The sequence below is a fragment of the Diadema antillarum genome, unplaced genomic scaffold, assembly GCF_040938485.1.
Source record: "Diadema antillarum isolate AM-2024a unplaced genomic scaffold, OU_Dant_1.0 seq00000180_RagTag, whole genome shotgun sequence".
In the NCBI taxonomy this organism is placed as follows: Eukaryota; Metazoa; Echinodermata; class Echinoidea; order Diadematoida; family Diadematidae; genus Diadema; species Diadema antillarum.
The window spans coordinates 402,134-426,117 of record NW_027271247.1 but is presented as its reverse complement, the minus strand read 5'-3'; the positions used below and the strand labels follow the sequence as shown (position 1 = coordinate 426,117).

General features: G+C 36.5%; 1 long non-coding RNA gene across 1 annotated transcript; it reads right to left on the bottom strand.

Annotated features, from left to right (window-relative positions):
- Positions 1–2,467: 2,467 nt before the first annotated feature.
- LOC139728460 (uncharacterized) lies at positions 2,468–10,270 on the bottom strand. The gene is made up of 5 exons (XR_011710809.1): positions 10,190–10,270; positions 8,903–8,946; positions 6,797–6,904; positions 5,995–6,128; positions 2,468–4,954 (listed from the first exon to the last, which is right to left on the bottom strand). It is a non-coding gene; the product is annotated as an uncharacterized lncRNA (long non-coding RNA).
- Positions 10,271–23,984: the final 13,714 nt, after the last annotated feature.

The following is a 23,984-nucleotide window of genomic DNA, read 5'->3' as shown; positions in this document are numbered from 1 at the left end:
TCTTTCTGCTTTTGACATGTATGACACAACATAAACAATGCAGGCATACTCATTTGTTATATACTGCAAATCCATATTGGCATTCCAAGCTCTGAGTAAGAATGAATTATATTGGTTCACCCACATATCTTTTGGATCTCTTTTCATGACTATATTTTCTTTTGTAGCTACAGCATTATAGGCATCTTCAAATTCCTTTTGAGACATCCCAAGAGCTTCAAAGAGCTGTCTAGCATTACCATATTTGCCTTCCACACATGATGAATTCTTTACTGCAGACAGAATATCTTGAGCTTCATCTGTATCTTCTGGATTATCATCAGGCTTCACAACAAATGTTTTCTCAGAAGGTGGTCTTGGAAAATTAAATCTACAGGTAGTTCCCTTTTTCTTGCATGATTTTGAATGTTTCTTTGAGTGAAGCTGAACATTCTTCACTATTTCATATAGTTCCTCATCTTCATCCTCACATGGAATGTTGCATGAAATGTACTTATCAACAAAATCTATGACAGTTTCATCTTTGTCAATACCCAAGTTAGGTGCATTTTCAACCCAGAACAAACAGTGTGTATGTGGAGATCCTCTCTGTTGAAATTCAATCCTGTAGAAGTAGTCAATTATCTTGCCAATAGGTTCTGCCTCAGAAAGAATCACTTTGTTCAAAAATGCATGAAAGCGTTTATCAAACATACGAGCTACTGTCACTGGATTTGATTTTAATAAATTACACTTATCTGTCCAATCCAGATCATTTGCTTTTCTTCTATCACCTTGTTGATTTAGCAATGTGTTAATAACTTCAGGCCATCTCATTTCAGCTGATGAAAATGATGCAAACCATGTAGGCTTTCCAAGTTGTCTAACCATTGCTAATACATCTTTCTGTGTAGATTGCCAGTACGGAGGTGTTCCTCGTATTTGTTTCAGAAATTTATATCCTTTATTCGAATCCAGAATCTCATGAAGTTTTCTTGCATCCTTTAGATCTGAACATCGCACCGATATGGAATCATCTATTTTCTCTGAGCTTTTTCTGACAGCTATGGAAACATTAGAAAGTATTTGTTGCAGTTCATAAATACACTGAGCATAAAAGATATAGTCTGTATTTTTTGCAAATCTGTTGTCTACATGCATCAGACGATTATGTAAATAACGACCAAGTGTTACTTTAATGTACCTGGTATCATGAAATGTTGGCTGGCCTGTTGGAAACAGAGCAGGAAAACATTTTGCCTCATTACTCTCATCCATCAACAGTGATACAGGACTATTCTTTTCACAAGGTGCACAGCATATAATATCATCAAAAAAATGATCAAGCACTTCTTGCCTCATATCAACCTTCTGCAAACATGTGTCCAACTGAATGCCTTGCAATCGCCCATCTTGATCATCCTCTATATCATCATCATCATTAGTTTCATTTGAATCAATTAGTTCAACATAACCTCTCTGACTATTTTCGTCTGATAAGTCTGAGCTCCACTCATTATCTATAGCAATATCAGAATACCACTTATTATTTTTCTTCAAATACTCCAATGCAGCTAGCACATTCTTTTTCTTGACAAACTGATATTCATAATGTCCTTTATACGACAGTTTCCTCTTCAGTTTTACACGAATTAATTGATCATCAGTCTCTGGTCGAGGTAATATCTTTACAGTTTCATCTGTGCGTGAAGGTACACAAACTGTTGGGCCATGTACTCCATATTGTCCTCCTTTAGGCAAATTCAAAATTTTCATAAATGGAATGTTTAGTGCAATCAAATGTGTTTCCAACTGATTCAGATTTCCAAGTTCCGCAGGAATAGCATGTAATTCTAAGTTATTTCTACTAGCTTCAGCAGGCATATTACCAGCTAATAATTTCCTGTGGCAAGTGTAACAAATCCATAAAGAATTTCTTGGTGACTTTACTATTTGACAGTCAATATCACAGTCATCACTGCATGTATGTAAGTACTCCTCCTTTAAGCATTTCGAATCGTTATATTTTGCTTTTGTGCACTTCAACACTTGATTTTTGAATAATAATTTCAAACATGCGCAACATACATATTCAGGGCCATGTGAAACAATTTCCCTAAATTTTTTCAAAACATGGTCACAATTTCTCATATTCATTTTTTCTTGCTTTTTTCGTTTCACATTTTTCATCGCAAGCTGCTGTCTGTACACAGAATTTGTCTTGTACTTTATGTTTGAAACTTTTCTCATAATTTTCTTAAGCCTCTCCCTGAATAAAGCATCATTTTGATATCTGGCTTTCCTCATTTTCTTAAGCCTTTCTCTGAATAGAACATTGTTTTGATATCTAGCTTTCCTCATTTTCTTAAGCCTTTCTCTGAATAAAGCATTGTTTTGATATCTGGCTTTCCTCATTTTCTAGCTAAGCCTTTCTCTGAATAAAGCATTGTTTTGATATCTAGCTTTCCTCATTTTCTTAAGCCTTTCTCTATGTAGAACATTGCATCCATAGTTTACTTTCCTCATTGTCTTCAGCCTTTCTCTGAATGAAGCATTGTTTTGATATTTGGCTTTCATCTTTGCCCTCATCCTTTTCTTGATTTTTTCTCTTAATAAAGCATTGCGTCGATACCAAGCTTTCATCTTTGTGCTCATTGCTTTCTTGACATTTTCTCTGTAAGTGGGATCCGACAAATACTTGTCTCTTTGTCTCTCCTTAATTTCTTTTATCTTTTCTAACCTGTAACGTACATCTGTTTGATATTTTACTTTCTTTGCAGCTGCTTTTTTAAGTTTGCGGGATAGATAAGGCTGATCATCTGATAAAAATTCTGTTTCTAACTGCCTTTGCTCATTTTTCTTCTTTTGTCTCTGTGCTCTCATACGACCTCTATTTCTTCGTCTGGTAACATTAGCATTACTTTTTTTTCTTTGCTTTTTCCTTTTTGTACTTGGCATTGTAGTTTTAACTGCTTCAGATTCTTCAGTGTGCCTACTCATTTTAACTGCAGGTTTCATGTCATCCTCTAATACTTCATCATTCAATACATTGATTTGACAATCATCAACTTGTTTTGTAACTTTCCTCTTTCTTGTGATTCTTCTCTTTCTTGTCACAGGTGCTTCCATATCAGTAATATTTTGTGATCTTGACACCTTTTGATATGAACTTGATTTTTTGATCCTTGGACACAGAGATTCTATGACATCGTAGTGATTGCCATTTGTGTGTTGCAAGTAAATACCTCTTTGTGATGTAACAATTCCAAACTGAAGTTTGCTCGCACCAAACAATTTCCATTTTGAACCATTTTCTTCATATATATAAATATCAGTATCTAATAAATTTGATAAGGCCATTATTTCCAATTCTGTAGCCCATGTGCCATTGTTGAATACTCTTTCCTTTGCAATGTATTTTACAATATCTGTGTATCCCGATCTTAAAAGGCTTACATAATCTTCCTTGTTTTGTAAAATATGCTTAACTATTGCTTTTCGAACATCACGGTGTGAATCTTCCTTGCCACATATGACATATGATATAGCTCTGTAAAAGCAATTTCCATCACCAGTAATTCTGTAGATAGCCAATGGTTGTGACAGAATAGTAATATCACTGATTTCCACCACATCTTCTTGCATATCATTACTGCTACATTTGTCATTAACCTTCATACCTAATTTGCAACAAAACCTCTCTTTATCAGATTTATTCACAGGACTGTACCTAAGATTAATATTTTTTATTCTTCCCACTTGTTTCACCTCAGATACACCAATGTCAGCTTTTTCTGTCTGTGCACAGGTGTTTTCTAATGGAATTTGTGTCTGTTTCAGGTTTGATACCATTATTATTTGCTTTGATGTCATTTTTCTCACTCTAACACTGCATTTCTTTAATGTCACGTTTTTAGTAATTTCAGATAAAACATCATGACTTTCTTTCTTATTTTCTATGCTTGTATCTGAATTCACATGAAAAATAGGTAATTCCTCATCCAAAGTACTAGACTGAACAGTAGTTACACTTTCCACTGCGTCAAAATGATTGCCCCCAGTGAACAGAATATATATGCCTCTCTCAGTTGTTACTTTGTTGTAGTACCCAGGTTTCCTTGCAGACAGTATTTGCCAATTTTTTGTTCGATCATCATACACATATATATCACAATCCAACATATGTGCCATTGAACTAATATCAGTGTGACCAGCCCATGTTCCTAAATCCATCAATTTCTCTTGAAGAACAAAGTCCCTGACAGTCTCATATTTCACTGTGTCTATCACATTTTTAAATAAATCACCTGTTTCCAGTAAATGTGCCACATTGGATTTCCTGAGCATGGAATGATTTCCTTCACTGCCAGTAACGACATGAGCAATACTTCTGTAAAAGCAGTTGCCATCACCTGTAACTCTCTTGATATTTACAGGTTTCCTCATACACAAACTTTCATTTCTATCGTGCACTGATTCACTGGCAGCACCACTGTAACTGACATTCAATTTGTTGCACAAACACTGCTTGTCTGCATATGTAATTGGAACAAATTTGAAATTTCGATCTCTTCTTTCTGTTGTCTTCTCAACTGAAACAAATTCAACTTCATTCGTATTTCCATAGTCATCACTGTTTACATATTCTCTGTTTTTCTTTGCTTCATTTTGAGTCTTACAGCCATCACTGTTAATTCCTTTAACGTGATCACAATGTTTTGAAATGTTGCTATTTTGATCATTTGTATTCCCACATGCAGTATTCACTGGGTTTGATCTCTTGAAGCTACTAGCTGTCAATGCAGTTTTCTTAGAATTCGATTCTAATGCCAGACCAGTTAGTTCAAACTGAGTAGTACGTAAATCACATGCCATTGATTTTGCCAAATTCAAACAGTGTACCTGTACACCTTGCCATGATGAAATGCTAAGCAATACACTGCATCCATCTTGCACCAAGAATCCATCATGACTTCTGGAATGAGAATCAAATACATAATAACCCTTGTCATGTCTAATGATTGCAAATGCACTCTCAGCAAAATTCATAAGACATGCATCATATCTGCACAGTTCTTGTTCTAATGCTTGGTTCAATGACAAAGCACCAAAATTTGACAAATTGTTTTGATTTCCATCCAACACACCATATTTTGATTCAGCATAGGTTATTTGAAAGTTTTCATCCAGAATATGAAGTTCCTTGGGTAATTCATCTATCATTACAAGCTCTTCATTCAATGGTGAATCCTTCTTTATGTAATAATACAACTCATTCCCGAGTGTCAGAATCTGATCAAGATCACAAGGTCTCATTTCCATTCCATTTTTAGTTTGAGTGTAGAGAACTGCCACAAGAGAATTACATGCACATTGTTTGCCAGCAGTATAACCAAATCGTTGATCACCTTGATTAAAATTTCCTTGTGCGATTGTTTTGGTCATAGAATATGATTGCCTTCCACCACATTCAGAATCTGAAAGAGAAACAGGCTCAAACACACGTTCTTCAGTCTCTAAATTATTTGCAGCTGGTTCATCATCTAATATAAGTACTGTCGATTCCTGAACATCATATGAATAATAGTGGTCAACACTTTTTGCAGAATCATCATTCGTTACTATGCAATCAGATGGATTAGTAATTTTTTCACGATCAGGCAGGAATATTGATTCATCACAAACGTGAACACACATGTTTTGTGTACCTGAAACAGGTCTGTGACATGGAGAGTGAACATTTACATTTGTAAAAGAATTCATAGAGAACAATTCTTTCACTGATATTTGACTGTCACCTTCAACACCTTTTGTTTCACTGTAACATGGGTTTAGTTCACGCACATTGTGGATTCTGTCACATTTCACTTTGGACATATCATTCGAGCCTGTGTTATCTCTACTTGTGGAAATACTGTCCTCATAGTCAGATATTTCATTCTTACACAACTTTTCATTCTTTGCTGCATGTTCTCCTTCAGGAATGTCATGTTTCACCTTTTCATTATTACGCACCTGTGAGTCAGCATTTTTCACCGGTGGCACACTTTGTTTGTTGCGGATCTTCGTGAAACGACCTTTCTTTCTTGGTTGCCGTGCATTTCCACCTCCATAGAGCCTGTTTACATTCCAAACTTCTTTTTCAATGTCTGTGGAAAGGACAGAGACACATGTAGCCTGATCACCATTCAGCACGAAACATTCATTAGTCATATTCGGAGTGCTTTTAGCCACATCAGCCCAACTTCTCTGTGTTTTTGCATAGATTTGCTCAGAGTATTTTTCCATAACATGAGGTGACTGAACACACTTTGAATATACATTCAATACAGATTCAGTATATACCTGCAGACTATCATTTCGTCCTGTGTCCAAGTTTGCACTCATATTTCGCTTCACGAGTTCCCCATGTTCTTCTTGCCTTGTTTCTACTTTTGATTTCTTGCCTTTGCTGGTCTTGGCTCTTCTCTGTTTTTCAAGATAGTAGGCTTTCATTGCTTTGCCAATGTAGGTCACACCAGGTTGGAGAATCACACCATTTACTGATCTCACCGAGCTCTTGTTACTGGTCTTGGTCTTAGGATTGTCAGTCATTGTTTGGGATGTTGTCAGTTTGGCCTTCTCAATCATTTTTGTCTTCCTTGATTTCACACTTGTCCAACCATCATCAACTGCAGTTTCTAATGGTTGAAATTGCCTCCTAGTGAGATTTGTAGTGAATGTCGGATCTGATTCATCTCTGTCACAATTTGCTCTTTCCCTCACACACACATTTGTCATTTCTAGAACACCACGTTTGTTCTTCCTTCTCACATACCTCTTTTTTAGCCTCTTCGTTGGTTTCTTTCTCTGGTTGCTCTTGCATGATGAAAGTGAAACATCAACATGAAAATCTTCATCACCAAGGTCTTCGAGAAGCTCGTATCTATTGAAATGACAGGGAATGCCAATTTTGTCAAAGATGCGATGGGCAATATTATTGCTTCCACATGCTGAACATATCCAAATCAACCTTGCATCACACATTCTAGCCTCATGAGAATTGGTTCCTGTACACATCACATGAAACTGCTTGCCACAATCCTCACATGGTACTCTGCTTTCATTTTCATTGATCACATTGCAACATGCATCACATTCACTGACCTCTACATTTCTCATCAAGTCAAAACTATGGAGGATATCTAGGATATCACCAATAACAATCTTGAATTCACTTGCTTCCATTGTCAAATTACAGGGCTTTCGAATCTTTGAAAGTATATGGTACCTATTACTAAATAAATGTATATCAATCAACTGTTCAATCAACACAGTTATATTCCTTGAATCACTATGCTTTTATGAATCACACCTACTCCACTAGTACTGCGATTGATAACAGAATTGTCGGATTGAACAGCTTTGAAAGTTGCACTAATACAAGTGTACAGTACACGTACTATATTTCACTGCAATATAAATTCCAGCAGTAAGCTGCGACACTGATCCATATAATGTTTCTACCAACAGGTGGGGATATTTGTACAACGTTTGCTTCTTTCCAGCAACAGGTGGCACTCTTTGTCTGTTACGTGCTTCAATTCCTACTTTATGGAAAAGCTATGCCAATTTCCTTTTACCATATCTGCCAACAGAAATTTCAGCTTCAATTCTCTAACATTTAATTTGACCGATGCCTTTATCTCAAGATGCCTTTATCTCAAGATTATGTTCTTTGCAATAAAGGTTTCAATTTTACCAATTATGCTTTTGCCTTAACTGCACAATAATCAGTCTCCCTTATATGTTTTTCTCTTAGGGTAGGGCTTTTTGCAACAAAAATTTCAATTTCACCAATTATTCTTTGTTTTCACTGACAATTACAGAAACAGTAATGTTTCTGCTTTGAGATGACTCCTTTTGCAATAAAGGTATGTCTTTTACTAATTGTGCTTTTCTTTTCACAGCCCAATAATTATAAATAGCCCTTGAAGGTGCAATATGAATGTCTCTCCCTTTGTTTACTATGACCAGAATGTTTTTATCTGAAGATGGCACTCTTCAATTATTCTTTTATTGTATTAACAATTAACGAAAATTCAGGACTCAAAATACCAAGAAATATTTTCACATAAAATTTTTAGTATACTTCTCGCCTCACCTCATAAATCGTTTCTCACACTTTTAACAATTCCTTCAAAATATTAACTCCTAGCTATCAACTCTTGTCAACTGCAGTTGAATTATTTGCAGCAACTTTCAACGCAGAATATATCAAATATCAAATAAACCTTGGTGCAAATATTGTCTACACTAATTACGTTTATGACACTATAATGCTTTTGTCTTAAGACAGCACTCTTTAATAATCTTTCAGTGTATTCTGGACTCTTAAACACCTTTTCTGAAATTAACTGTTTCTATTTTCAATTTTTAAGCAAACTTCTCGCCTTCTCTACAATTCTCTTTCCACAGTTTTTAACTATCCTTTTAAAGAATGCACTCTTTCATTCAAACACTCCTTAAAACTGTTATTCTGTTTAATTTTTACTTTTTTCATCAACTCTCACTCTTCCTCTCTTTGATTTCACTCTTTTTCTCTTTGACTTTTTCTAACTCTTTCTGCCTCTGATTCTGAAACTTTCTCTCCTTCTGATACTGTCTTATTCTCACGCACTCAGAAGTTTTCTGTTCTCAGCTTTCTTCAAATTCAAGTTAAGGTATTTCAGGTAAAGTTCAAGTTAAGGTATTTCAGGTAAAGTTCAGGTATTTCAGGTATATTTCAGATATTTCAGGGATGAGTTCGTGAAATCCAGGATGAATTTCCAGATGTAATCTCAGTGAATATTCAGTGAATATTCAAGGATGAAGGTGAAATGGTATGAGATGAAATGTAGGATGAAGATGATTCAACAAATAACAAACACAAACACAAACATACTTTCAACAAGACCAACACAAATCTCCTTCCAAGGCAACCAGTACCTGCAGAAAGATAAGAAAAGAAAAATACAAACATTACAACAATACTTGTATAGGCTCTACAGTGAACTCTCTAAAATTAGCACTGATGTAACGAAGTTCATTATATTAACAAGGTAATTTTTTTGTGGTCCTAGATTGTAATTTCAATTTGTATTGTATTATTTTTGTAACCCTGATACAACAAGGTTTCATTATAACAAGCACATTTTCCTGGTCCTGTGAGGACCTTGTGTTAAGGAGAGACCACTAATAATGTAAGGTACACACATTCTGAAAATACATACTTGAGAGGAATATGAGGCACAACACCCAAATTTTTTAAACAAATCTTTGTAAAATTATTTTACTGTTCCTGCAATCTAAACAATTCTTTTAACAAAGGAAAACCATCTTTTAAACTTAAAATCTTGCTTAAAAACACATTTCTCACTGTGCACACATATACAGGGAAACCCTATTGTTATAACACGGTCAGTATTAAAATCAGTGAAATTAGGTCAAAGTCAAGCTTGTGATGTGTAATTGTGGGACTGCATATTGGAAAATAAATTACTTTTCTTCAGTTACATTTCATGATTAAACAGGAATGATACTTCTGTATGACAAAACAAGGTCCAGGCTAAGTAACGTTATATTTCTTCCCCTGCATGCCCCCTAAAAAAAAAAAGGGTGAAATGAAAGGGGGACAGGAACCACCGCTATCTGCAATATAAAATACGCCCTCTGTGATCTACTGGTCGTGGTGTTAGCTAGCTACGCATTAAAATAATGGCGTCCGCATCTCGCCCAGAAGCGAATCACGGGAGTAATCCCCATCCGTAAGCCCCCTTAGTCAACGTCAACTCTTAACGTACAACTGTAGGTTCTTTGGAACTTAGCCTTCCTAGTAATTACATAGCAAATCATGATATGGCTCACACCTTGTCCATTCAGGAAACGCGGTCTTGTCTAACGTTAAAAACTTCGCAAATTCCTTCCTGATACTTCTGACATTTGACGCACGGTGTACGCACTACAACAGTTAGCTTCGCACACGTATAGGGCCTGAGCTGTGGTGGATACGATGGGCTTGACCCCAGACACTACTGAACACATAAGAGTGATAGTACTGATACACTCTAACGACGAACGTTTATAGCCACTAACACTAACAAGCACCACGACGACACACATGAAATTTTGTTCTAAAAACCCAAACATCTGTGTTTAGGCATGCCGCCTGCGTTTACAGACTAATACCCACCTGGTACTCGAACTCCAAACTATTTAAACCGTCAGTCTCAAGCAAAGGTCTTCAGAAGTCGTATTTGTGAGCCCGTCGCTGCGCTGCCACGCCAATGCAGTAGCTCACGTAATGATTGACAGACATATACGCGTGGACGGAAATGGGTAAGGTACTAGCATACTACGTATAAGCGTACGAGCATAGTAGCGCACGCATGCGCTTCTATACTCTTTGGTACGTACACTCCACGCATGCAAGCACTGTGTGGATCATGGAGGGAGCACCGCGAGACCACTCTGTGCGCGTAGTCTGGCTTCCAGACCCTCTGCCCACACTATTTCGCTATCCATGATATTAACGCCCTCAACGTCGAAAACTAGTATAGTTTAAGTTGATTTTCTCGTTCGGCAATGGCGGCGACTTCGTCGCGGGGCGGCGACTTCGTCGCCGCGGAGTCCAGTTGGCAAAGGGTCTGGAAACCAGACTACTGTGCGCGAGACGCGTACCATGGAAGCACACGCCCGAGAATTCGGGGGTGTTTCAAGCTGTTCGTAAAGTCACCAACAACTTTCGACCGACTGGTGATCAGTTCTTGTGCTGAATTATTGAAATTCTGATAACTATAGCAATCCAGAACTGATCACCAGTCGCTCGTAAGTTTTTCGTAACTATACATACGAACAGCTTTATGAAACAAGTTACGCACACCTTTGTCTTCACATACTACATAGTAATATTCTCAAAGCTGCGGCGATGAATGGTACATTTCCCCCTTTCATGGGTAGCCGTTGACCGAAAAATCGGTCTGCATAATTATTTCTTTCTGCAAATTTCTTTGCAGAAACGCATGAAAAACAGCCCCATCACCCCAATATTTTGCACATGTTTAGTTCATGTCACGTACATTATTTCACAAAATAACAACTACTTGATCGGACACCATCTTGGGTATGTAAATTAGGGAGAAAGGTCACAATTTTCTCATCCTGTATCTTGGTGAATACATGTCCTATCTCTCCCATATTTCGCACACACAACCATTTTACGAGAATCATCACACAAAATAACTGCTTTTTGCTCAGATGCCATCTAGCCTGTGCAAAGTGGAGTCAAACGTACGCCATACGCCGTACGCCGTACCAGGTATGCAACTAATATAACTTGTTTTTGACAAATGCCTGCATGGTTACTGAGCAGTCGTACATATTTATGTATATGCCATGTGAGGGACAGTTGGGACAACGTGTCCCATTTGTCCCTCATAATAGCATTACATGTAAAAACGTTGAGATTTTCAAACATGTTGTTCAAACTTGTTTTGTTGAAATAAAGATCATTTTAAAGCATGTTTGACTGTTTTCATTACCAATGTTTCATTACACCCTCCAACTTTGACATTTCCGACATTTCTATAGGATGTCACACTTCACCAACACCGTCCCATTTCTCCCTTGCCGTTGTCCCACTATACCCACGGGTGGGTCAACTTCTCCCCCAAAATAAGTTTTTTTCTTTTCATTAACTGCAGAAAATTGAGAACAGTGCCACCCCCAGTTTATAGCTCTTTATGTAACCTACCATATGAACCTTCATGCAAGCCTGAAAGGAAATGTAATCATCTCTTCTAGAAAAAGATATAAAAAGAACTTCTTTCTGTGTCTTCATGACGTACCTGTTATCTCTATGGGAAGGAATTTTTCCAGATATGAAAATTGACATGATTGTCTTTATCGAGCACTAGCTCACTTACCCTTAGGTGAATTTCTCCCACATTTTGATATGTTGTAGCTGACACTTTGAGCAGTAGTGTGAGCGTCCTTCGTTTTTCACACGATGTCGGGATTAGAAGTGAAAATTGACATGATCCCCTACAAGCACTTGCTCACTCACCCTTCAGTAATTTCTCCCAGATTTTAATATGTTGTAGCTGAGACTTTGCGCTATTGTGTGCCCTTCGTTTTTTTCATGCAATGTTGTGATCACGTTAGAAAACCTGGTTGAAATTAAAGCTTATCTTCGATGTACTGAGATATTTCTTTCTTTCTGCAACTTTCTTTGCAATAACTAAAAAAAAAAAAAAAAAAAAAACGGCCCCTATCACAACCATATTTTGAACATGCCATGTTTACTTCGTGTCATATACATTATTTTATAACATAACAACTTCTTGATCGGACACATATTGGGTACCGGTATGTAAAGTCGAGACAAACGTCATAAATGTTTCATCCTGCATCTTGGTGAACACAACCTTCTGTCCTATCTTTCACATATTTTGCACACGTATAGACAATGCCCTTACAGGAAGAATCGTTTCACAAAACCATAGAGATTGTAATTTGTCATGACCGACAAATTAAGGTGTTCCGATTTTTTTAAAACCAATGATTCGATTCCTGATCGCAATAGGATGACCATACAGGTTTCAAATGTATTTAGAGACATTGGCCGTGTGATGTTTGGATCCTCATTTAGAAAAAGGAGTCATATCTGCCATTTTTCAGCATGATTAAATTAGGGTCAAAGGTGATAGATGTTTCATCCTCTATCTTGGTGAATAAATGACCTACCTTTCTCATATTTTACACACGCAAAGACCATGTTCCGAAAATCATTTCACAAAATAACCACTTTTCGCTCAGATGCCATCTTGTCTGTGCAAAGTGGGTTCAAAAGTGGTGTACTTCTTTCTACAGGTATCTTCGTTATGACGTACATGTACGGGAGGGAATTTTTCTGGATGTGAAAATTGACATGATTGTCTTTATCGAGCACTGGCTAACTTACCCTCGGTGAATTTCTCTCAGATATTGATATGTTATAGCTGAGGCTTTGCGCTATCGTATGAGTCTCCTTCGTTTTTTCTCACGATGTCGGAATCACGTTAAAAACTTGGTTAAACTGAAAGCTTAACTTCGATGTATTGAGATATATCTTTCTTTCTGCAACTTTCTTTGCAGTAACTCAAGAAAAACAGCCCTTAACACCCCCATATTTTGCACAGGTTTAGTTCATGTCACGTACATTATTTTCTAAAACACCAACTATTTGATCGGACACCATCTTGGGTATGTAAACTAGGGTCAAAAGTCATAAATGTTTCATCTTGTATTTTGGTGAATACCTGTCCTATTTTCCCCATATTTTGCACACGTATAGACGATGTCGGAAGAATCATTTCACAAACTAACGACTTCTTCCTCAGATGCCACCTTGGGAGTGTAAAGTTGAGTCAAAGGTCATATGTGTTTGTTGCTGTATCTTCGTTTTCTAGTGCATACAGAATTTGGCACCCAAGATGGCAGATGTGACTTGCTTTTCTAAATGAGAATCCAAACATCACACGGCCAATGTCTCTAAACACATATGAAACCTGTATGGTCACGCGTATTGCGATCAGGACTCGAATCATTGATAAAAAAAAAAATCGGATCACCTTAATTTGTCAGTAATGACAAATTACAATCTCTAGTTAGGTGATCCGAGTATCCTCTCGGATCACCTATTGTATCTGTACGGATTCTTTCTTCTTCTTTCTTTCTTTATTTCTCCCCAAAAGTTGTGCAGAGGTTAGCTCAGAAAGTACTCTGCCTATCAATTTCAAACTTATACCATGTATGTATCGTGTCCCAAAGACGGCAATCGAACTAAAATCAAAGTGATCAGTCGACCGTGACGTCACTATGACGTCATTATATGAAAACACATTTTCAGTCATATCTCATTAATGGAATGAAGTTTTTCAATGAAATTTACGTCACATATATTTCAAGTTATGCACATTCTACTCATATTCTCAAAATTTACATTTTCTCTTAGTACGTGCGCGTACGCGCGCGTTGAAATATTTGTATGCTCAAATCGAGCTCAAATTTTTTTTGCACACGTTTCAGACCATTTGGAGCATTTTTTGAAAAATTGAAAAAATCGGACGGACGCGTACGCGCGCGCGCATATACGCACGCACAGCTTATATGCAATAGAAATTTCCCGTTTTTTCACACGTATCGGCTGCCTGAAATGTCAAGGAATATTTCTACCAAGTTTCAAGTCAATCCGACTCAATATGACGTCATACGGGCCCGTCAAAGTTGAAATTCCGCGCGCGCGTCAATGGCGATATACAGTACAACTATGCCAAAAAACTGCCAATTTTAAATCCGATTTTACTCGTCAGGATGGACGGTGACCCCCCATTTTCTATACATATTTTGAAAACTGATGAGTTGTACATGTCACTTCATGGGTTGGCAACGCTGACAAAATGATTAAAAGATATCAAATTTCTTAATAAAATAAAAAAAGTAAATTTTCAAAATGACGTCATCAAATTTCAAGTTCATTCGAGCGTATCTCACTAGTCCTTTGTCAATTTTCACCCAGATTTCAGTATGATGTAGCTTATTTAATGTTCTTTCAAACATAAAATTACAGTGTTCTGATTGGATAACAGTATCACCTCGTAAAAATGGATTAAAAGTAATCTTGTCAAATTTGACCAGTTTACGTGTTATCTCTATGGGAGTGCAGTTTTTCTGGAAATGAAAATTGACATGACTATCTTTATCGAGCACTAGCTCACTTAAGCTTCGGTAAATTTCTCCCAGATTTTAATATGTTGTAGCTGAGACTTTACGCTACCGTAAGTGTGCCCTTTGTTTTTTCATACGATGTCAAAATCACGTCAAAAAATTGGGTTGAAATTCAGGCTTATCTTCGATGTATTGAGATATTTCTTTCTTTCTGCAACTTTCTTTGCAATAACTCAAGAAAAACGGCCTCTATCACTTCTATATTTTGCACATGTTTAGTTCATGTCACGTGAATTATTTCATAAAATAACAGCTACTTGATCGGACACGATCTTGGGTATGTAAATTAGGGTCAAAGGTCATAGGTGTTTCACCCTGTATCTTAGTGAATACATGTCTTATCTTTCCCATATTTTGCACACGCAAAGACCATGTTACAAGGATCATTTCACAAAATAATCACTATTTACTCAGATGCCATCTTGTCTGTGCAAATTGAGGTCAAAGGTCATATGTACTTCTTTTTGTATCTTCGTTATGACGTGTTATCTCTATGGGAGGGAATTTTCTTTAATGTGAAAATTGACATGATTGTCTCTATCGAGCACTAGCTCACTTACCCTTCGGTGAATTTCTCCCAGATTTTAATATATTGTAGCTGAGACTTTGCGCTATCGTTTTATTTAATTCGTTTTTTCATACGATGTCGGAATTACGATAAAAAATTGGTTGAAATTAAAGCTTATCTTCTATGTATTGAGATATTTCTTTCTTTCTGCAACTTTCTTTGCAATAACTCAAGAAAAACACGCCCTATCACCCCCATATTTTGCACATGTTTAGTTCATGTCTCGTACATTATTTCATAAAATAACAACTACTAGATCGGACAACATCTTGGGTATGTAAATTAGGGTCAAAGGTCATAAATGTTTCATCTTGTATCTTAGTGAATACCTGTCCTATCTTTCCCATATTTTTCACACGTATAGACGATGTCGCGAGAATCATTTCACAAAATAACCACTATTTCATCAGATGTAATCTTGGGAGTGCAAAGGTGGGTCAAAGGTCATATGTATTCATTGCTGTATCTTCGTTATTCAGTGTATACAGAATTTGGTACCAAAGATGGCAGATATGACTCCCTTTTCTAAATGAGAATGCAAACATCACACGGCCAATGTCTCTAAACACAGATGAAACTTGTATGGTCATGCCTATTGCGATCAGGACTCGAATCATTGATAAAAAAAAATCGGATCACCTTAATTTGTCAGTGATGACAAATTACAATCTCTAGTTCTTTATTCTTCTTTCTTTGTTTCTTTATTTCTCCTCAAAAGTTGTGCAGAGGTTAGCTCAGAAAGTGCTATGCCTATCAAGTTCAAACTTATACCATGTATGTATCGTGTCCCAAAGACGACAGATCAAGTAAAATCATTGTGATCAGTTGACCGTGACGTCACTATGACGTCATTATATGAAAACACATTCTCAATCATATCTCATTAATGGGATGGAATTTTTAAATGAAATTTACGTCACATGTATTTCAAGTCAAGCGAATTCTATTCATATTGTCAAAATTTATATTTTCTCTTAAAACGTGCGCGTACGCGCGCGTTGAAATATTTGTATGCTCCAATCAAGCCCAAAATTTTTTTGCACACGTTTCAGACCATTTAGAGCATTTTTTGAAAAAATGAAAAAATCGGACGGACGCGTACGCGCGCGCGCATATACGCACGCACAGCTCATATGCAATAGAAATTTCCCATTTTTTTCACTGTGATCAGATGTCTGAAATGTGAAGGAATATTTCTACCAAGTTTCAAGTCAATCCGACTCAATATGACGTCATACGGGCCCGTCAAAGTTGAAATTCCGCGCGCGCGTCAATGGCGATAGACAGTGCAACTATGCCAAAAAACCGCAAATCTTAAATCCGATTTTACTCGTCAGGATGGACGGTGACCCCCCATTTCCTTTACATATTCTGAAAGCTGATGAGTTGTATATGTCATTTCATGGGTTGGCGATGCTGAAAAAATGATTAAAAGATATCAAATTTCTTAATAAAGTAAAAAAAGTAAATTTTCAAAATGACGTCATCAAATTTCAAGTTTACTCGAGCGTATCTCACTTATCCTTTGCCAATTTTCACCCAAATTTCAATATGTTGTAGCTTATGAAATGCTCTTTCATAAATTAAATACACAATTTTCATTAGATGACGACATCACCTCGAAAAAATGGATTGAAGGTAACCTTGTCAAATTTGACCAGTTTACGTGTAATCTCTATGGGAGTGCAATTTTTATGGAAATGAAAATTGACATGACTATCTTTATCGAGCACTAGCTCACTTATGCTTTAGTGAATTTCTCTAAGGTTTTAATATGTTGTAGCTGAGACGTAGGGCTATCGTAAGTGTGCCCTTTGTTTTTTCATACGTTGTCGGGATCACGTGAAAAAACTTGGTTGAAATTAAAGTTTATCTTCGATGTATTGAGATATTCCTTTCTTTTTGCAACTTTATGTGCAATAACTCAAGAAAAACATACCCTATCACCACCATATTTTGCACATGTTTAGTTCATGTCACGAACATTATTTCATAAAATAACAACTACTTGATCAGACGCCATCTTGGGTATGTAAATTAGGGTCAAAGGTCATAAATGTTTCATCCTGTATCTTGGTGAATACATGACCTATCTTTCCCATATTTTGCACACGTAAAATCCATGTTACAGGGATCATTTCATAAAATAACCACTTTTTGCTCAGATGCCATCTTGTCTGTGCAAAGTGGGGTCAAAGGTCATATGTACTTCTTTTTCTATGTTCGCTATGACGTGTTATCTCTATGGGAGGGAATTTTTTAGATGTGAAAATTGACATGACTCTCTTTATCGAGCACTATCTTACTTATGCTTCGGTGAATTTCTCTCAGATTTTGATATGTTGTAGCTGAGACTTTGCAGTATCAGGACTCGAATCATTGATAAAAAAAATCGGATCACCTTAATTTGTCAGTGATGACAAATTACAATCTCTAGTTAGGTGATCCGAGTATCCTCTCGGATCACCTATTGTTTCTGTACGGATTCTTTCTTTATTTCTATCTCCTCAAAATTTGTGCATCGATTAGCTCAGAAAGTGCATTGCCTCTCAATGTCAAACTTATACCATATATGTATCATGTCACAAAGACGACAGCGCAAGTAAAATCAAAGTGATCAGTCGACCGTGACGTCACTATGACGTCATTATATGAAAACACATTTTCATGCATATCTCATTAATGGAATGGAATATTTCAATGAAATTTACGTCACATATATTTCAAGTCAAGTGAATTGTACTCATATTCTCAAAATTCATTTTTATCTCAAAAACGCGCGCGTACGCGCGCGTTGAAATATTTGTATGCTCAAATCGAGCTCAAAATTTTTTTGCACACGTTTCAGACCATTTGGAGCATTTTTTGAAAAATTGAAAAAATTGGACGGACGCGTACGCGCGCGCACATATTCGCATGCACAGCTCATATGCAATAGAAATTTTCAGTTTTTTCACACGGATCGAATGTCCAAAATGTCAAGGAATATTTCTACCAAGTTTCAAGTCGATCCGACTCAATATGACGTCATACGGGCCCGTCAAAATCAAAATTCCGCGCGTGCGTCAATGGGGATACACAGTGCAACTATGCCAAAAAACCGCCAATTTTAAATCGGATTTTACTCGTCAGGATGGACGGTGACCCCCCAATTTCTTGACATATTCTGAAAGCTGATGAGTTGTACATATCATTTCATGGGTTGGCTATGCTGACAAAATGATTAAAAGATATCAAATTTCTTAATAAAGTAAAAAAAGTTAATTTTCAAAATGACGTCATCAAATTTCAAGTTTACTCAAGCGTATCTCACTTATCCTTTGCCAATTTTCACCCAAATTTCAGTATGTTGTAGCTTATGAATTGTTCTTTCATAATTGTAGAAACATAATTTTGATTGGATGACGGCATCACCTCGTAAAAATGGATTGAAAGTAACCTTGTCAAATTTGACCAGTTTACGTGTAATCTCTATGGGAGTGCAGTTTTTATGGAAATGAAAATTGACATTCCTATCTTTATCGAGCACTAGCTCACTTATGCTTCGGTGAATTTCTCCCAGATTTTAATATATTGTAGCTGAGATTTTGGGCTATCGTAAGTGTGCCCTCCGTTTTTTCTAACGATGTCGGGATCATGTCAAAAATCTTACTTGAAATTAATGTTTATCTTCCATGTATTGAAATATTTCTTTCTTTTTGCAACTTTATGTGCAATAACCCAAGAAAAACATACCCTATCACCACATTATTTTGCACATGTTTAGTTCATATCAGGAACATTATTTCATAAAATAACAACTACTTGATCGAACACCATCTTGGGTATGTAAATTAGGGTCAAAGGTCATAAGTGTTTCACCTTGTATCTTAGTGAATATATGTTGTATCTTTCCCATATTTTGCACACGCAAAGGCCATGTTACAAGGATCATTTCACAAAATAACCACTTTTTACTCAGATGCCATCTTGTCTGTGCAAATTGAGGTCAAAGGTCATATGTACTTCTTTTTGTATCTTCGTTATGACGTGTTATCTCTATGGGAGGGAATTTTCTTTAATGTGAAAATTGGCATGATTGTCTTTATCGAACACTAGCTTACTTACCCTTCGGTGAATTTCTCCCAGATTTTAATATGTTGTAGCTGAGACTTTGCGCTATCGTTTTGTTTCCTTCGTTTTTTCATACAATGTCGGGATTACGATGAAAAATTGGTTAAAATTAAAGCTTATCTTCTATGTATTGAGATATTTCTTTCTTTCTGCAACTTTCTTTGCAATAACTCAAGAAAAACACGCCTTATCACCCCCATATTTTGCACATGTTTAGTTCATGTCACGTACATTATTTCATAAAATAACAACTACTAGATCGGACAACATCTTGGGTATGTAAATTAGGGTCAAAGGTCATAAAGGTTTCATCTTGTATCTTAGTGAATACCTGTTCTATCTTTCCCATATTTTTCACACGTATAGACGATGTCGCGAGAATCATTTCACAAAATAACCACTATTTCATCAGATGCAATCTTGGGAGTGCAAAGGTGGGTCAAAGGTCATATGTATTCATTGCTGTATCTTCGTTATTCAGTGTATACAGAATTTGGTACCAAAGATGGCAGATATGACTCCCTTTTCTAAATGAGAATGCAAACATCACACGGCCAATGTCTCTAAACACAGATGAAACTTGTATGGTCATGCCTATTGCGATCAGGACTCGAATCATTGATAAAAAAAAATCGGATCACCTTAATTTGTCAGTGATGACAAATTACAATCTCTAGTTAGGTGATCCGAGTATCCTCTCGGATCACCTATTGTATCTGTACGGATTCTTTCTTCTTCTTCTTCTTCTTTATTTCTTTCTCCTCAAATCTTGTGCAGCGGTTAACTCAAAAAGTCCCCTACCTATCACTTTCAAACTTATACCATATATGTATCATGTCCTAAGGACGACAGATCTAGTGTATTAATGTGATCAGTTAACCGTGACGTCATTATGACGTCATTATCTGAAATCACGTTTACATCAATATCTCATTAATGGAACGGAATTTTTGAATGAAATTAAGACATCATATAGTTCAAGTCAAGGTCTATTTATATAATTCATAAAATTTAGTCACGTTCATAGTAAACGAGCGCGTACGCGCGCGTTGAAATTTTAACATGCTCTAATCAACCTCAAAATTGTTTTGCACACGTTTCAGGTCATTTACAGCATTTCAAAAAAAATCGACGGACGCGTACGCGCGCGCGCATATACGCACGCACAGCTCATATGCAATGTAAATTTCCCATTTTATCGCACGGATCGAATGTCTGAAATGTCAAGGAATATTTCTACCAAGTTTCAAGTCGATCCGACTCAATATGACGTCATACGGGCCCGTCAAAGTTGAAATTCCGCGCGCGCGTCAATGGCGATATACAGTGCAACTATGCCAAAAAACTGCCAATTTTAAATCCGATTTTACTCGTCAGGATGGACGGTGACCCCGCATTTTCTTTACATATTTTGAAAGCTGATGAGTTGTACATGTCATTTCATTGGATGACAATGCTGACAAAATGATCAAAAGATATCAATTTTCTTAATAAAGTAAAAAAAGTGAATTTTCAAAATGACGTCATCAAATTTGAAGTTCACTCGACCATATCTCACTAGTCCTTTGTCAATTTTCACCCAGATTTCGGTATGTTGTAGCTTATTTAATGTTCTTAGAAACATATATTTACAAAATTTTGATTGGATGACGGTATCACCTCGTAAAAATGGATTGAAAGTAATCTTGTCAAATTTGACCAGTTTACGTGTTATCTCTATGGGAGTGCAGTTTTTCTGGAAATGAAAATTGACATGACTATCTTTATCGAGCACTAGCTCACTTACCCTTCGGTAAATTTCTCCCAGATTTAAATATGTTGTAGCTGAGACTTTACGCTACCGTAATTGTGCCCTTCGTTTTTTCATACGATGTCGGAATCACGTCACAAATTTTGGTTGAAATTCAGACTTATCTTCGATGTATTGAGATATTTCTTTCTTTCTGCAACTTTCTTTGCAATAACTCAAGAAAAACACGCCCTATCACTTCTATATTTTGCACATGTTTAGTTCATGTCACGTAAATTATTTCATAAAATAACAACTACTTGATCAGACACCATCTTGGGTATGTAAATTAGGGTCAAAGGTCATAAGTGTTTCATCCTGTATCTTAGTGAATACCTGTCCTATCTTTCCCATATTTTGCAAACGCAAAGACCATGTTACAAGGATCATTTCACAAAATAACCACTTTTTACTCAGATACCATCTTGTCTGTGCAAATTGAGGTCAAAGGTCATATGTACCTCTTTTTGTATCTTCGTTATGACGTGTTATCTCTATGGGAGGGAATTTTTTTAAATGTGAAAATTGACATGATTGTCTTTATCGAGCACTAGCTCACTTATCCTTCGGTGAATTTCTCTTAGATTTTAATATGTTGTAGCTGAGACTTTGCGCTATCGATAACTTTGATTTCGTTCTTTCATACGATGTCGGGATCACGATAAAAAACTTGGTTGAAATTAAAGCTTATCTTCTATGTATTGAGATATTTCTTTCTTTCTGCCACTTTCTTTGCAATAACTCAAGAAAAACACGCCCTATCACCCCCATATTCTGCACATGTTTAGTTCATGTCACGTACATTATTTCATAAAATAACAACTACTTGATCGGACAACATCTTGGGTATGTAAATTAGGGTCAAAGGTCATAAATGTTTCATCTTGTATCTTGGCGAATACCTGTCCTATCTTTTCCATATTTTGCACACGTATAGACGATGTCGCAAGAATCATTTCACAAAATAACCACTTTTTCCTCAGATGCCATCTTGGGAGTGTAAAGGTGGGTCAAAGGTCATATGTATTTGTTGTTGTATCTTCGTTATCTAGTGTATACGGAATTTGGTACCAAAGATGGCAGATATGACTCCCTTTTCTAAACGAGAATTCAAACATCACACGGCCAACGTTTTTAACAACAGACGAAACCTGTATGGTCATGCCTATTGCGATCAGGACTCGAATCATTGATGAAAAAAAAATCGGATCACCTTAATTTGTCAGTAATGACAAATTACAATCTCTAGTTAGGTGATCCGAGTATCCTTCGGATCACCTTCTGTATCTGTACGGATTCTTTCTTCTTCTTTCTTTCTTTATTTCTCCGCAAAAGTTGTGCAGAGGTTAGCTCAGAAAGTCCGCTGCCTATCAATTTCAAAATTATACCATGTATGCATCATGTCCCAAAGACGACAAATCTAATGTATCATTGTGATCAGTGGACCGTGACGTCACTATGACGTCATTATATGAAAACACATTCTCAATCATATCTCATTAATGGAATGAAATTTTTCAATGAAATTTACGTCACATATATTTCAAATTATGCGCATTCTACTCATGTTCTCAAAATTCATATTTTCTCTTAAAACGTGCGCGTACGCGCGCGTTGAAATATTTGTATGCTCCAATCGAGCTCAAAATTTTTTTGCACACGTTTCAGACCATTTGGAGCATTTTTTGAAAAATTGAAAAAATCGGACGGACGCGTACGCGCGCGCGCATATACGCACGCACAGCTCATGTGCAATTGAAATTTCCAGTTTTTTCACTTTGATCGGATGTCTGAAATGTTAAGGAATATTTATACCAAGTTTCAAGTCAATCCGACTCAATATGACGTCATACGGGCCCGTCAAAGTTGAAATTCCGCGCGCGCGTCAATGGCGATATACAGTGCAACTATGCCAAAAAACTGCCAATTTTAAATCCGATTTTACTCGTCAGGATGGACGGTGACCCCCCATTTTCTGTACATATTTTGAAAGCTGATGAGTTGTACATGTCATTTCATGGGGTGGCAATGCTGACAAAATGATTAAAAGATATCAAATTTCTTAATAAAGTAAAAAAAGTAAATTTTCAAAATGACGTCATCAAATTTTAAGTTCATTCGAGCATATCTCACTAGTCCTTTGTCAATTTTCACCCAGATTTCAGTATGATGTAGCTTATTTCATGTTCTTTCAAACATAAAATTACAATATTTTGATTGGATAACGGTATCACCTCGTAAAAATGGATTGAAAGTAATCTTGTCAAATTTGACCAGTTTACGTGTTATCTCTATGGGAGTGCAGTTTTTCTGGAAATGAAAATTGACATGACTATCTTTATCGAGCACTAGCTCACTTAAGCTTCGGTAAATTTCTCCCAGATTTTAATATGTTGTAGCTGAGACTTTACGCTACCGTAAGTGTGCCCTTTGTTTTTTCATACGATGTCAGAATCACGTCAAAAAATTGGGTTGAAATTCAGGCTTATCTTCGATGTATTGAGATATTTCTTTCTTTCTGCAACTTTCTTTGCAATAACTCAAGAAAAACGGCCTCTATCACTTCTATATTTTGCACATGTTTAGTTCATGTCACGTGAATTATTTCATAAAAAAACAATTACTTGATCGGACACCATCTTGGGTATGTAAATTAGGGTCAAAGGTCATAAGTGTTTCACCCTGTATCTTAGTGAATACATGTCCTATCTTTCCCATATTTTGCATACGCAAAGACCATGTTACAAGAAT